Source organism: Schistocerca gregaria, chromosome 11 (assembly GCF_023897955.1).
Source record: "Schistocerca gregaria isolate iqSchGreg1 chromosome 11, iqSchGreg1.2, whole genome shotgun sequence".
Taxonomy (NCBI): domain Eukaryota; kingdom Metazoa; phylum Arthropoda; class Insecta; order Orthoptera; family Acrididae; genus Schistocerca; species Schistocerca gregaria.
In genome coordinates, this window is record NC_064930.1 from 49,969,237 (window position 1) to 49,983,817 (window position 14,581).

At 37.6% G+C, this 14,581-nt stretch overlaps 1 protein-coding gene across 7 annotated transcripts in view; it reads left to right on the forward strand.

Annotated features, from left to right (window-relative positions):
- Positions 1-14,581, forward strand: part of LOC126295321 (zinc finger protein 93-like) — a 191,597-nt gene that overhangs the window by 39,859 nt on the left and 137,157 nt on the right. The gene's annotated exons all lie outside the window — the stretch shown is intronic.

Below are 14,581 nucleotides of genomic sequence, written 5' to 3' on the forward strand. Positions count from 1 at the left end.
TGCATAACATTCCTCTTCTCTGGTTTTGAATTGCCTGTTTGAGTTCATCAGAGTTTCACAGTACCTGTCAGTGTTAATTGTGGTCCCAGTGGGCATAAAGTCGACCAATACCCCTTTCCGATCCCAAAAAAGGGTTGCCATGACTATACTGGCAGACTACAAACTACCTACTCCACTTACAAACATTTTGACGTCCATGCACGACTTACCATACACTTCCATCGATTGGCAATGGATTTCAGTCAGTGCAGTGCCCTTTGTGTTCAAAAACCGAACAACAGCACGCAATTCGCACTTGGCAGTAACATCCAACGGGAACTCCATTCTCAACGGCTGCCAAGCCAAGACTGAGCGCCTCAGTGTGGCGTGTGCATGTTTACACACAGCGCATGAAGTACTCTTCATATCAGTGCCACCTGCCACACACAGAGTTCTGTACTTATAAAAAATAGGGGACCTTACTTTTGTGATTACTCTCGTAACACCTGTTACATGCTGACTGTTGTAAATAGAAGTAGAATGGGACTGGTGGCTGGTATAATCCTATTTTCCATAGCCACTGTTGACATCAAGTATATTTTATAATGGCAGTGTGTGATGGATATACTTCACATTTAGACAAAGTGTAAATTCTAATCATAGGTCATTTGAGAAATATTCCTCCTTTCAGTAACTTGGGACTTAACAGTTGAAAAGAATATTGTATGTTCTTATCTTCTGAATGAATCACAACTATTCATAAGTTTGTCTCAAAACCTTTTAGCATTTTGAGAAAAGATATAAGATTCGTGTGTTATAGATCACCCCTGATACTTTGGCCACAACCTGTACCTATTGTGGAATTTGTGGTACCTGTTGAATTTGTCATAAATTTGTCAGTCAGAGAAAAACTTTATTTATGACTTTTGGTGAATAATTGTTCATAGATGAAGCCATGTATGACCTCACCATTAGATACTTGGCAGATCTAAAGGAGGAAGACTTCTTGTCATAATATGCTTTATAACTTCTTTGAGAGAAAGAGACGGTCACATTGATAAACTTGTCACAGGAATAAAATTAGACAAAGACCGTGGAACGTTCAACACATAATTGTGGAAAGTACTGGTTCGCTGTTGATCTCATTGTCCTTAAACAGTCTCCCTGTGGCTGTAAAGGATTCAGACTCTGAAAGTTTAGTGATTATATAAGATAAGAGTCAAGAAACCCAAATACCGTGCTAGGAACAGCCCAGACAGTATGTAAAGGAGTGTGGCTGATTGGCAGCTAGTAAGCCAAGATTTAATGCCACAGAGACTCATATTATGCTATTTTAAACAGATAAGTGATGAATTGGAATGACAAGTAGACAGGACAGTAAGTGAAACAGTAGTAGTGTTGTTGTACAAGAAGAGCTTTACAGAAATGTAAATTCCAGATGTAGTAGTTGATGTGCAAATGAGAAGCTTGGCCAACAAAACAAACTGTAGGATGTCCTATTGCATAGCTGTAGTTGCTGTTGAAGTGGCTTGGTTGTAGTTGGTAACCATTTATTGCAAAAACACACAAGACCATACTGGCCTTTGTGTGTGGCCCCAGAGACCACACGTAATACCACTTTCCTCCATCTCACCAGGGGCAAAGGTGAGGAAATGGTGTTAGCTGCGAGTGCTGCTCCCAACACAAGTGTGCAGGCCTGAGTATTGGTGGTAGTGTGCTCTGGAAATACTTGTCATGTGAGTTGCCACTGAAATCACTGGTGTGTACCTCACATTTTACTTTGGAAATACATAACTTAGATTAAATAGTGTGAGACACCTGAACAAATCTACAAATAGGACCTATGGCCATGACAGTGATCCTGAGTAGCATATGCACTCGCCGGCCGCGGTGGCCGTGCGGTTCTGGCGCTGCAGTCCAGAACCACTGGGCTGCTACGGTCGCAGGTTCGAATCCTGCCTCGGGCATGGGTGTGTGTGATGTCCTTAGGTTAGTTAGGTTTAAGTAGTTCTAAGTTCTAGGGGACTTATGACCTAAGATGTTGAATCCCATAGTGCTCAGAGCCATTTGAACCATATGCACTGGTGCAGGGGACATCTTAGCTATGTTGGCTGAAGTGACAAATGATCTTTGTGCTTTCGGGAGCTTTTTAATGTAAAATGCTGGGGCTTAATGATGCAGAAGAATAGGGCTGACCGTTTTAATACTGACACATGGCCAGCAAGATCCTCTTTTTAATTGTGGAATTGGGAATTTACTACCTGGTTACATGAAAAACTAGATCAATAAATTTAAGTCTTTGTTACTCTACTCCTAAAGTACCTGATTCAATAGATCTTTTCTGAAAACCTGACCGAACTGGTTCCTACATCAGATTTGCTCCTTCCACATTAGTCATTTACTTTTCAGACATAATTTTGATGTACTTTCATGGCATGTTACTCCTTTTTTCTGTTTTATTATTTTCTTGGTTGTAATATGTGAAGATAGCATCAGTGAGGAAGGTAATAGTAAGAGACTCATCACCTAGTGAATTAAGTCAAGAGATTAGATTTTGGTATCAAGAAGTTGCACTGATTCTTATCATTTGTGTGCTGTTGAACAGTAATTCTCAGTTGTTTCAAGTTCTCTGAAGATTTCGTCATCTTGCAGACCAATACATAGGAGCTGCTAACAAAAATTTCATGTCCTGCATTAAGGCTCCAACAGCTAAATGTTGTTATGGGCTGATGTGGCATTGCATGAAAGATGGAATGTGGAGGTCAGTTTGTAATGGATCATGGTTCGAGAAATGTAAGACATAATTTCAGAAATATTGTTTTTAGAATGCTGGTTATGGCTGTGCAAGTCTGTGCCATCCACCGGTTGCTTTGCAGAGTTAAGGCACTAAACTGCTGATTGTTGATTTTTATCATGTAGCGAAATTTGTTCAGCTGTAGTGAAGATAGGGAAAACTGGGAATTGGAGATGTGATCATTGAGATGAAGAAAATCATCTTTTGGAACCATCAAGCATTGTTAAGGGAAAGTGGATAGTAGAAATGTGGGTTGGGAGCAACTGTTCCAGGGAAAGCACCCAGGAGGACTGTGCAGTGGCTAATTGGAGAACATCTTGAGTATCAGACTGTTGTATGTTCAGGTAAAGGGGAGAATTAAATCCTTCAGCCAGATCCAGTAGAGCACAACTAATTTCAGAATGAGGTGCTATACAATGGAGCTATGCTGCAAAGGAATAATGAGCTATGAGATGAGGTGAGAAGGTGCACAATGTTCTGCAGAGACATTTGGATGAATAAAAGTGGAATGAATGTGTAAGCAAGCATAGGTGTATTTTTCATTCTTTTATTCAGTGAGTTGTCCTGTCATATTCTGTGTGTGGAGTATTAGGGTGTGGTTTTGCTGTTTTGAATGGTTGTAGAGTGGATGAATGGGAATATTTAGTTTCCAGTAGATATCATGTATCGAAAACCAAAGTTCAGTAATACCTTATTAGCCACTGTCTTGTGCCTATCACAATATTTTGACTTAGGGATGCAAGTTTCATGTAAGTTTAGTTTTTATGTTGAATGGGGATAAGCTTCGCAAATACATAGACAGCTGACATAATTCCTGTGTAAAGGTGTATTAATCCTTTGTTGGAGAAGCAATTCATAGGCAGGCTGCTGGATTTGTTACTAGTAAGTTTGAACAAAATGCAAGTGTAATGGACATGCTTCAGGAACTAAGATGGGAATCCTTGGGGGAAGGCATTGTTCTTGAGGAATGCTGTTGAGGAAGTCTAGAGAACTGGTATTTGAAGCTGACTGTGAAACGATTCTGTTTCCACACGCACATTGCTCATTAGGACCACAAAGATTAAATATGAGAGATTAAGGCTCATATGGAGGTATATAACAGTAATTTTTCCCTTGTTCTGATTGTGGGTAGAATGGGAAAGGAAATTACTAGTAGCGGTACAGGGTATTCTCGGCCACATGCCATAAGGAGAATTGTGGAGTATCGATGTAGATGTAGATGTTAAGTAAAATAAGTAGCAGAGTAATGTAGGAGGAGAAAAAGTGATATTTTTTATATTAGTTAATGTACATACACATACGTACAAAATAATCTCTTAGCAGTTTGCATAATGAGCCGTGTCTGTAGATTTATGCTCATTTCAAGTTGCTGGTTGTCCATATACTTCACAGAAGTAAATTGTTGTGGCTGCTTCTGCCTTTTACTTTTGCAGCCTAGCTCATTCTACATCCATCCACATCTTCATCTACTGTATGTAATGTGTAAATCAAAGAACAAATGAATGAATAACCTTCACAATCCATCTCTATCCAAGGTAGAGATTTCAGTGTTAACACTAAAAGCAAATTTAATTTTATGAAAAAATTATAAACTGTTTAGTAATAAATGCAGCCCGTTGAGACAATTTAAGGTTATCATAATTTACTAAAAGAAATTATGCTTGTATAAGCAGTTCATCAGGCTGTTTCAAATCATTAAGTTTCATAAGGCTACAACTGTGACATAAACGAAGATACAGACTTTGGGTAGTATTTTGCTTCAACGCATGCTTGCAAAGCCTTCATTTACAAAAGAGGCATATGATACTCCAATTCTATGTGATATATATGGATGCACATGGAACATTAAAGTACTTTCCACAGTTTAGGATCAAATTCTCCATTTACTAATCACAAATACTAAAATTTTTTCAACACACATAAATATACAAACAATAGACTTGACCCATGCATTCACAAATGTCAGGACTTCCTCCAGTCACTGCTGTTACCATGTAGCATTATAGTTCACCCAAAGTTGTTTGAAGGGAGGGTGCGTAGATGGAGCCTTACACAAACTCCCATCAATGAAAAAATATACTGTATTGTGAGATGAAGCAAATAAACAAACTCATCAAGCTGATCCACTCAGTGCCATTTGCCTAAAGACAGTGAAGATGCCTTCTTTCAGATTTTTCATTTGTTTTTGGAATTATCTTTTGGGGGAATCCCCCAGAAATAAACAAAATATTTATATTTTTATTTTACGTAAAAACCTTTACAGAGCTACAAACTGGCATGTAGGTGCAAGATTCCCTAGGTCCATGAAGAGGTTTATGTAAGCTCTTCAGTTGTGTGCATCGCATCATGTTCCTACTGCATGCTTCTGTAGGATAAATATGTATTTGATCTTAGCTGCCATGCCTTATGAGATTTCCCTAATGGATTGTACTCAGTGAAACTGTGGAAATTATGCTAGGCAGCAGCTCTGCAGGTTGACACGCTGGAGGAACATTTACAATTGCAAGGCAGAGATATGAGCGTTTTCGGTTAACCCATTCGTATGCTGGTGTCCTCCTTAATTTATTATCCATCTGAATGCCCAGGAACATGTGGATCCTTGTCCAGTGTCTGTCATTGGTATCTCCTCCTTGTATTTGTAAGTTATTTGGGCTTGTGTGGAACTGCATGAGGTGTGTTTTTGTAAGTATAAATGTTGAATTTTTGTTCTGTTGCCTATAAAGCGGTTGGAAGCATGTTCCATTATTCTCCTGGCTGTTATCGTATGCATGTGTTTGTTGATTATCAGTGTACTTGTGTAATCAGCAAACATTGCAGTTTTTCAAGAGTCATCCAATGGCTTCAGCATAACATTTATTTGGGTCAAGACAAGTTGAATCCTGAACCCTGTGGGAACTAATTTATACTGTTTCAACATTCTGAACTCAGTTTCCCTCCCAAGGTATTATTTCTTACTATGACACAGTGTTTTGTTGCTAAAGTGATGATTCAGTTCTCTTAAGTGTAATTCCTTTAACAGCGTAAAACCAGTTTCCTAAGTGAAGATCAATGTTTTAATTTGATGCCGATAAGTTTTCTTGACTTCTACTGCATATTTGTCATGCTGTAAAGTCAGCACATTTTAGTAATTTGGTTGTTACATTCATAATGAGGAGCTCCTGCTTCTGTCACCAGATGATTCTTGTGATTGATTTGACAACTCATCTGATGAAACTGATATCTGCTGGTGCAGTATAAAATTCCTGACTGAATCTAATTTCAGTGGTCACTTTATTTTTCCCACGTTTCCAGCTACTGATGCGAAATTGTTGTCATGACCCAATATTTTTTCAAATTCTTTTTTCTAAATATTGTGTTGGTGTATAAGTTTGTAGCACTTTAGTTTTGCATGTTTGTATTCTGTTGGCTGTGGGTTTATTTATCAGTTGTTATTTTCATTTGTAGTTTTACTGTTTCAGTTTGAGTTTACTTATATATGAGTTTATATATAGTCATTTTGTCATTTGGAGATACTGAGTGGAACTGTGGTCACTAGAAAGCGGACAGCCAAATGGAGAAACTGGAGCACTGCTGACATTCATCTGTTTGGGTTCTATAGAGGTGTAGCAGCAGTGGAGGTTGCCAGAAACATTTCCACCATTTGTATTTAATTTCATTTGACAGAGCTCAGCAAGAAAATGGTTTTGTAATTTAAATGCATTAATCCACAAATATTCGCATCATTGCACCTGAGAACTGTCAAATTCGATGAATTGTGATCATTTCATCACCTTCTGACATTTGAATGCAATGAGCAAGTTTAAAAAATCGGGTGTATGTGTACCACATGCTCTAAACCAAAATCACAAAAATACATGGATAGCCATATGTACATCTCTGCTTACTCATTACCATTTGGCTCATGACCACCACCAACCGTTCCTATCCTGTATCATTTTGGTGTCAAAAAGTGGTGTCTTTTTGCTAAAATAAAGAAAAGAAAGTAATGGTTGAGGCCTAACAAAGCAGTAACAAAAAGCATCCATATGAAAGGTAATATTACACATCTGGTGGAACAGTGATGGTGTGGTGTATTATGAACTGCTCCCCATTGCTGCTGACATTTATTGTCAACAACTGACACATTTTGGAGACACAGCTCAAGAACAATGGCCGGGAAGACTGTGTGAAGTGATGCTATTCCCGATTACATCTGCCCTCATTCTTCTATACAGACAAAAAATGGTAACAGGAGTTGGCTTTTGAAGTAATTCCACACCCACCTTATTCATCTGATCTTGGGTCAGCAGATTTTCGCCTTTTCTACTTCATATCAATTAACCTTCCAAGAACTTCCTTTCCTAATGAAAATGTAATCTGAACATGGCTCAATGAGTTCTTGGCCTCAAAACCACATTATTTCTACAGTCACAGAATCAAGAAGTCACCCCATCATTCACAGATCGCTGTAAACAGTGAAGGGGACAATATATCATTGTTGACTAAAGTGTCTGTTATGTGTACCTGTTCTGTATATTAAACATGTGGAAATATGCTACGAAATTATGCACCAACCTAATACTTGCTGAAAATGGGCTCGTCCACATAACCTTTATTATTTGTACTAGTAAACTGTGTTTTCTTTCATCTATCTAACCAATATGTATAATGCTCAAAGTAATATTTGGTCTGAAACTTCCTGGCAGATTAAAACTGTGTGCCTGACCCAAGTTCGAGTCTCAGTCGGGCACACAGTTTTAATCTGCCAGGAAGTTTCATATCAGCGCACACTTCACTGCAGAGTGAAAATCTCATCCTGGAATATTTGATCTGTTAAGCCTAGCCTGTGGGTACACATACTGCGAACACTGTAGGTATTTTACACACCTCTACTAATGCATATCTTTACTTGGAGCATGTGTAGTAAATGTTTATAAATAATTTAATATTCTCTTGAAATAATTTTGATCCCTAAGTCGGTTTGTGGCTGAGTAAATGTCGGACCAGTCTCAGTTTCTCCTTGTAAAAGGATATGGCTTTGATTCTCAGAACATTAGTGGAATGTTTCGGTCAGGTGTGTGTTGAGTCAGTTATATAACATAAAGGAAAATTGCTATTGTTTTGTGGTAAACAAAAGTTTCCTTTCTATTCTGTTGGGATAATTTTAATGAACAACCCAGAGGGTTCATTAAAATATTTTGGCATTTGTCAGGAGTGAGTGTAGCTTGTAAAAAGTAGTTTTGTACGCAGAAAACACTGTGAATAATTGACAGAACCTATAAATTAGGTAATAAATGTGTTTATGTCATTGTAGAAATGAAGAATATTCACCAATTATTGTTTGAAATAATTTGGATTTTTTGGAGGGTCAGTAGATCTGGTAGTTTAACCCTTTAACTGTTCTGGATGTGTTAGCGTGCATGCCTTTGTACCTGTCCCTGATGCTCTGAACATGTTTACGCGTACCACCAGTTCTTCAGGTAGGAAGACTGGTGGCGTGTGTAAATGTGTTCAGAGCACACAGGGAAAGGTACAAAGGCATGCATGTTAACACGTCCAGAGCAGTTAGTTAAAGTGTTAAGTGGATCAAGATAGAATAAAACTGAATGTCAGTTGTATCAAAAATAAAATTAATTGTAGTAAAGAGCCATTCAATGTTTCCTCTTAGGCAACCATGCTTACAAAAATGAGGTTTGTTAGTCATTGTAGTAACAGTTCTTTTTCTAAATAATTGATAATACATTCAGACAGTTGGTTGTGGAATTAAAGATAGCTTATGAAAGAATTCTTAAAAAATACATTTAAACCAGAAAATTGAATGTTCCATACAGGATGTAAAAAGTAGTTAGGACCACACGAGAATGTACAGATTCCAGAAATTGTTTGAATTACCGCCTTCCTTTAAAATACGAATGCATTAAGAATGTAATACTTTGGCATGCAATAATTATACTAAAATCTTGAAGATAAATATTAAAAACTAATCCAATTACAGAGACTTTTGGTTCTATTCAGGACTCTCACAATTGTCTTCCTTAATGCAATTTTTGGAACTCTACGAAACAAACTATATATAAATTGTACAGTTTAAATACGTAAGTTATCAATTTTTCAGTACATTACATTCTGTTGTTAAAAATAAATGATTTATCTTGCAATACAGTCATAGGTACCAATTCTAAAGATGTAAGTAATAACATCTATTACTTTTTTGAATAATCATTGGATAATTTATTAAAACTCCTCCCAAACAGGCCGTGAAGGCCCAATGGTAGTGATCGGCCGCCGTGTCATCCTCAGCCCACAGGCGTCACTGGATGCGAATATGGAGGGGCATGTGGTCAGCAGACCGCTCTTCCGGCCGTATGTCAGTTTCTGAGACGAGAGCTGCTACTTCTCAATCAAGTAGCTCCTCTGTTTGCCTCACAATGGCTGCGTGCACTCCGCTTGCCAACAGCCCTTGGCAGACCTATCCAAGAGCTAGCCCAGTGTGATAGCACTTAACTTTGGTGATCTGACGGAAACCAGTGTTACCACTGGGACAAGGCCGTTGGCCATTGGTTAATTTATTAGTGTTAAAATTAATTCAGGTCTGACAAAAGGAGTGTTACCTGTTTTGTGTTGTGTGAATAAATTGTAGTCTTTTGAAGTGAAGTGGGTCTCAAAAACATTACCTTAACTTTTCTATTTTCCAAGATACCATAAAAATGGTTTTATACTTTTAACATTTAAAATTTCTGCAGTGAAAGATAGTCCAGGATTTATCAGATCAACATTCACATCCTTTCCAGCATCTGTTCCAACTGTGTCTTCATATTAAGCATCTGGTTCCTGACAAGATAAATTTCACACTTCTGAATACCCAGTACATGTTTTGTGTGTTGGATCCTCAGTTATGGCAAGATATTTGGTTATTTCAAACTTCGGGGTTGTTGCAACAAGAATGTTAAGATTGCTTAAGGTAGAAAATAATGATAGTTTTTAATATGAGGAATAAATTTGACCTGAATGCAAGTTTTCCTTACTCATCTGTTCAGAAATCATCTTTCAGTGCCATAAAACACGAGTCTTCCTTGAATGTGTGTTCATGGACATTTATAAAAATCTTTAGCCCAACCAACCAACATTTTCCGTGTTTCACCTGGTTCCACACTTCTCTCCTCATTATATCACCAATAGACATGCAGTAAAGAATAACACAGCCAATTTCCACTTAAAATACTTCTGAACACAAACTGGCTAACATATACTTGTTTTCAAATAGGGAAGTGCAGCCACCTGAAGAAATTGTGAACTTTTCTGAGACATGCAAGCTTTTGCTTTAGATCAGCTATAATTTATATGAGAAAATTGCAACAGAAACTGTTTCATTAGTTAAAGCTCATCAGTGATGATGGCATGATAAAATGTTTCATCAGCACTCCAGGGGCAACCTGTAAAGCCTGCACTTCATGTGATAAATGAGTGCTTTGACTTTTGTCTTTGTTAATCAGAGGAAGTCTATCTGTAGATCTCCACTTTTGAGAGACTCTTTTGCACTCACTTCCAGGTAACAGGTTGTCAGTTTTTAATGAAGCAGTGAAATATAAAATTCGCTTATCAATTTCTGACACATCAGTACCATCCACTAATACACAAATTTTAGCTGTCTGTCAACATCAATCCGTTGTTCCCATTTTATTTCTGTATCAGTCATCATCATTTAACATGGAGGGAAGTGTAGGGGCTACAATTTTTACACTTTAGACATGACTTTATAGTACACATGAATTGATAGTAGACTTAATATTTCACTAACTCATTACCTCATGAGAAAATGCTCTTTTTCAGTGTCATTTTTCAGTGCATTCACCAGATAGAGTGAGCATATCTTTACAGATATACAGGGTGGTCCATTGATAGTGACCGGGCCAAACATCTCACGAAATAAGCATCAAACGAAAAAAAACTACAAAGAACGAAACTCATCTAGCTTGAAGGGGGAACCGAGATGGCGTTACAGTTGGCCTGCTAGATGGCACTGCCATAGGTCAAATGGATGTCAACTGCGTTTTCTTAAATAGGACCCCCCCCCCCCCCCATTTTTTATTACATATTTGTGTAGTACATAAAGAAATATGAATGTTTTAGTTGGACCACTTTTTTTCGCTTTGCGATAGAGAGCGCTGTAATAGTCATAGTATTTGCTTCGTCATACATTACCCGTGTTGAAAGGGACCATTTACCAATTACGGAAAAGGTCAATTTCGTGTTGATGTATGGCTATTGTGATGAAAATGCTCAATGGGTGTGTGCTACGTAAGCTGCTATGTATCCTGGTCGACATCATCTAAGTGTCCGGACCATTCACCGGATAGTTACGTTATTTAAGGAAACAGGAAGTATTCAGCCACGTGTGAAACATCAACCACAACCTGCAACAAGTAGGTGTTTTAGCTGCTGTTGTGGCTAAACCGCATGTCAGTACCAGACAGATTGCGTGTGAATCGGGACTCAAAAATGTCAGTGTTGAGAATGCTACATCAACATCGATTTCACTCGTACCATATTTCTACGCACCAAGAATTGCACGGTGACAACTTTAAATGTTGTGTACAGATCTTCCACTGGGCACAAGAGAAATTATGGGATGATGACAGATATTTTTCCACGCGTTCTATTTAGCGACGAAGTGTCATTCACCAACAGCGGTAACGTTAGTCGGCATAGTATGCGCTATTGGGCAATGGAAAATCCATGATGGCTGCAACAAGTGGAACATCAGCGACCTTGGTGGGTTAAGGTATGGTGCAGCATTATGGGAGGAAGGATAATTGTCCCTCATTTTATCGATGGCAATCTAAATGGTGCAGTGTATGCTGATTTCCTACATAATGTTCTACCAATGTTACCACAAGATGTTTCACTGCATGACAGAATGGAGATATGCTTCCAACATATTAGTTGTCCAGCATGTAGCTCGCATGCGGTTGAAGCGGTATTGAATAGCATAGTTCATGACAGGTGGATTGGTTGTTGAAGCACCATACCATGGCCTGCTCATTCACCAGATCTGATGTCCCCGGATTTCTTTCTATGGGGAAAGTTGAAGGATATTTGCTATCGTGATCCACCGACAGTGCCTGACAATGTGTGTCAGCGCATTGTCAATGCATGTGCAAACATTACAGAAGGCGAACTTCTCGCTGTTGAGAGGAATGTCATTACACGTATTGCCAAATGCATTGAGGTTGACGGACATCATTTTGAGCATTGCATTAATGTGTTATTTACAGGTAATCATGCTGTAACAGCATGCATTCTCAGAAATGATAAGTTCACAAATGTATATGTATCACAGTGGAACAACTGAAATAAAATGTTCAAATTACCTATGTTTGGTATTTTAATTTATAAAACCTACCTGTTACCAACTGTTCGTCTAAAATTGTGAGCCATATGTTTGTGACTATTACAGCGCCATCTATCACAAAGCGAAAAACGTGGTCCAACTAAAACATTCATATTTCTTTACGTACTACACGAATATGTAATAAAAATGGCGGTTCCTATTTAAAAACCGCAGTTGATATCGGTTTGACAGTTGTGGGCCAACCATAGCCCCATCTGGTTTCCCCCTTCAAGCCAGACAAGTTTTGTTCTTTGTAGTTTCTTCGTTTGACGCTTATTTCGTGAGATATTTGGCCCAGTCATGATCAATGGACCACCCTGTATTACGAGGCGTATCTAAACACCACTAAATATGTAGTTGATGAAAATATTTATTTGTCCCATTGTAGTGTCTGCCTAAAACTGCATATAATGTCCCTGAGCTGAAAATATTATGTACAGTTTTTGCAAAACTAATTGCTTGTTACTGTCAGAATTTTTAAATAATGTAGTTTCCCATCTTTGAGGTGCTTGGTAGATTGTCATGTCTGTTGTAAAAAAAATTCAACTTTTTGCTTTTTTCTTCAGGAACCTTGGTGTTCAATTTATGTTGTTAATGTTTGCTTGAACATTATGGAAACTGTGGCTCTGGAACAATTAATTTGTTCATTGCAACATACTTCAAAGTTGGACTGTCTGGATGTAGCTCTTCTAATCTTCTTGCTGCTTTTCCTAAAGTTTATTGGGATTTGTGTGAACCTAAAAGAAGTTCTGATGATTACACTCCCCTGACATGAGTGGTTATGCTTCTATTTTTCTCAGTAGATAATTTTCATGACTCTTTCTCCCTCTCTTTTCATATCTATTAAATCTAATCATTTGCCAAATTGCTCTTTCCTTTCTTCTGAAATATTGAGATATTATCTTCTGTTTTTCTCTACATGAGCCATGTGCGATGAATTTGCTTATAGTTTTGTATAATGTCTCTCTTCATTTTACAGTCCATAATCTTGAACAAAAAGTTTGTATTAATAACGAGTAAAAATTTACTAGCCTTTTACATACAGATGTATTAGTATGTAAATTATACAAGTAATGGAATTGTTTTATTATTTCATTCACAAAATAATTCCAGCACGAGATCTTTGTTATACAGCACTTTTTTCATTAAGTTATTTAGATTAAAGTTTGTTAACAAAAAGTCAAAATTTTTTCTGACATACCTTCTGTGGAGTAAGACTCCTTGATATTAATTTCTTCTTTAGAAATCAGAACTCAATAAGTATTCTTAGTTCCTTATCTGATGTCACACACAATGAATTTAGTCCTGAAATGCTTCTAAAACTGTAGCAAAACGATATGTATTTTGTAACATGGTTTACACATCTCAAATCAGCACACAGAAAGAGTAATAGTGATCATTAAGTTAGTGATGTAATGTGAAGACAAAGATTCCCCATGTCACTGTAGCCTCTGCTTCATAACTTTCAGAAAATAGTGTGAATTTATTTTGCTTTTTCCATTCTCAGGAAGGAAAATACAGATGTAACAGACAAACCACAATATAAAAACCAAGATAAAGTTCAGTACATTATAATTTTGTCTCAAGCTCACATTCTGGAATAGCTCAAAGCTATAAAATTAAGAGACAAAATGACTGGCATGTGCTAGACTTCAGGAGATGAAATTATTAGTACTGACCATACAAACACACGAAAGTACAAAGAACTTCTCTAGCTTTTGGAATTACTAGTTCTTTCATCTGGATGGAGTTTGCAATAAACTGGGGAAGGTTACGAAAGAATGGCAGGTCGCTCAGACCTAAAGAGTGCCTCTCACAAGGAAACACCACCAATTTGACCTCGTATTTTGAGGAGAGGAAAAAAGCGTACCATATTTTATGGATTAATACACTTTTTCTTTGAAAAATTGCCTTCAAAATTCAAGTATGTTGTACACTCAAAATTAATATAAAATATCCAGTTTTTTATGTAAAATTCTCACCAGTGTTAAAAATGGCCAGAATTCAATACTGTGGGAAACTGATACCTGTCTGGCAACAGTGGATTCAACTGGCAACAGCAGTGCACCAATGCAATGAATGCGAGTTGTGGGAAGTCACAAGCTTGCTAACATTGTTTACTTCCCTTTCAGTCTGCTGCCAAAAATCCAGAACACAGCCTAGCCTATGATGTGTCATTGCAGTGTGCATTGCCAGTGAACTCAAATTGACATTGATTTGTATTATTGGTAACAGTGCAATATTGTTGTTAGTACCTATTTTTGTAATGGTAACAAGTACACTGAAGTGCCAAAAAAAAAAAAAAACTAGTATAGGTATGCGTATTCAAATAAGAGATATGTAAAGAGGCAGAATACAGCACTGCAAATGGCAACACCTATATAAGATAGCAATTTTCTGATGCAGTTGTTACAGTGGTTGGTGCTGCTACAATGGCA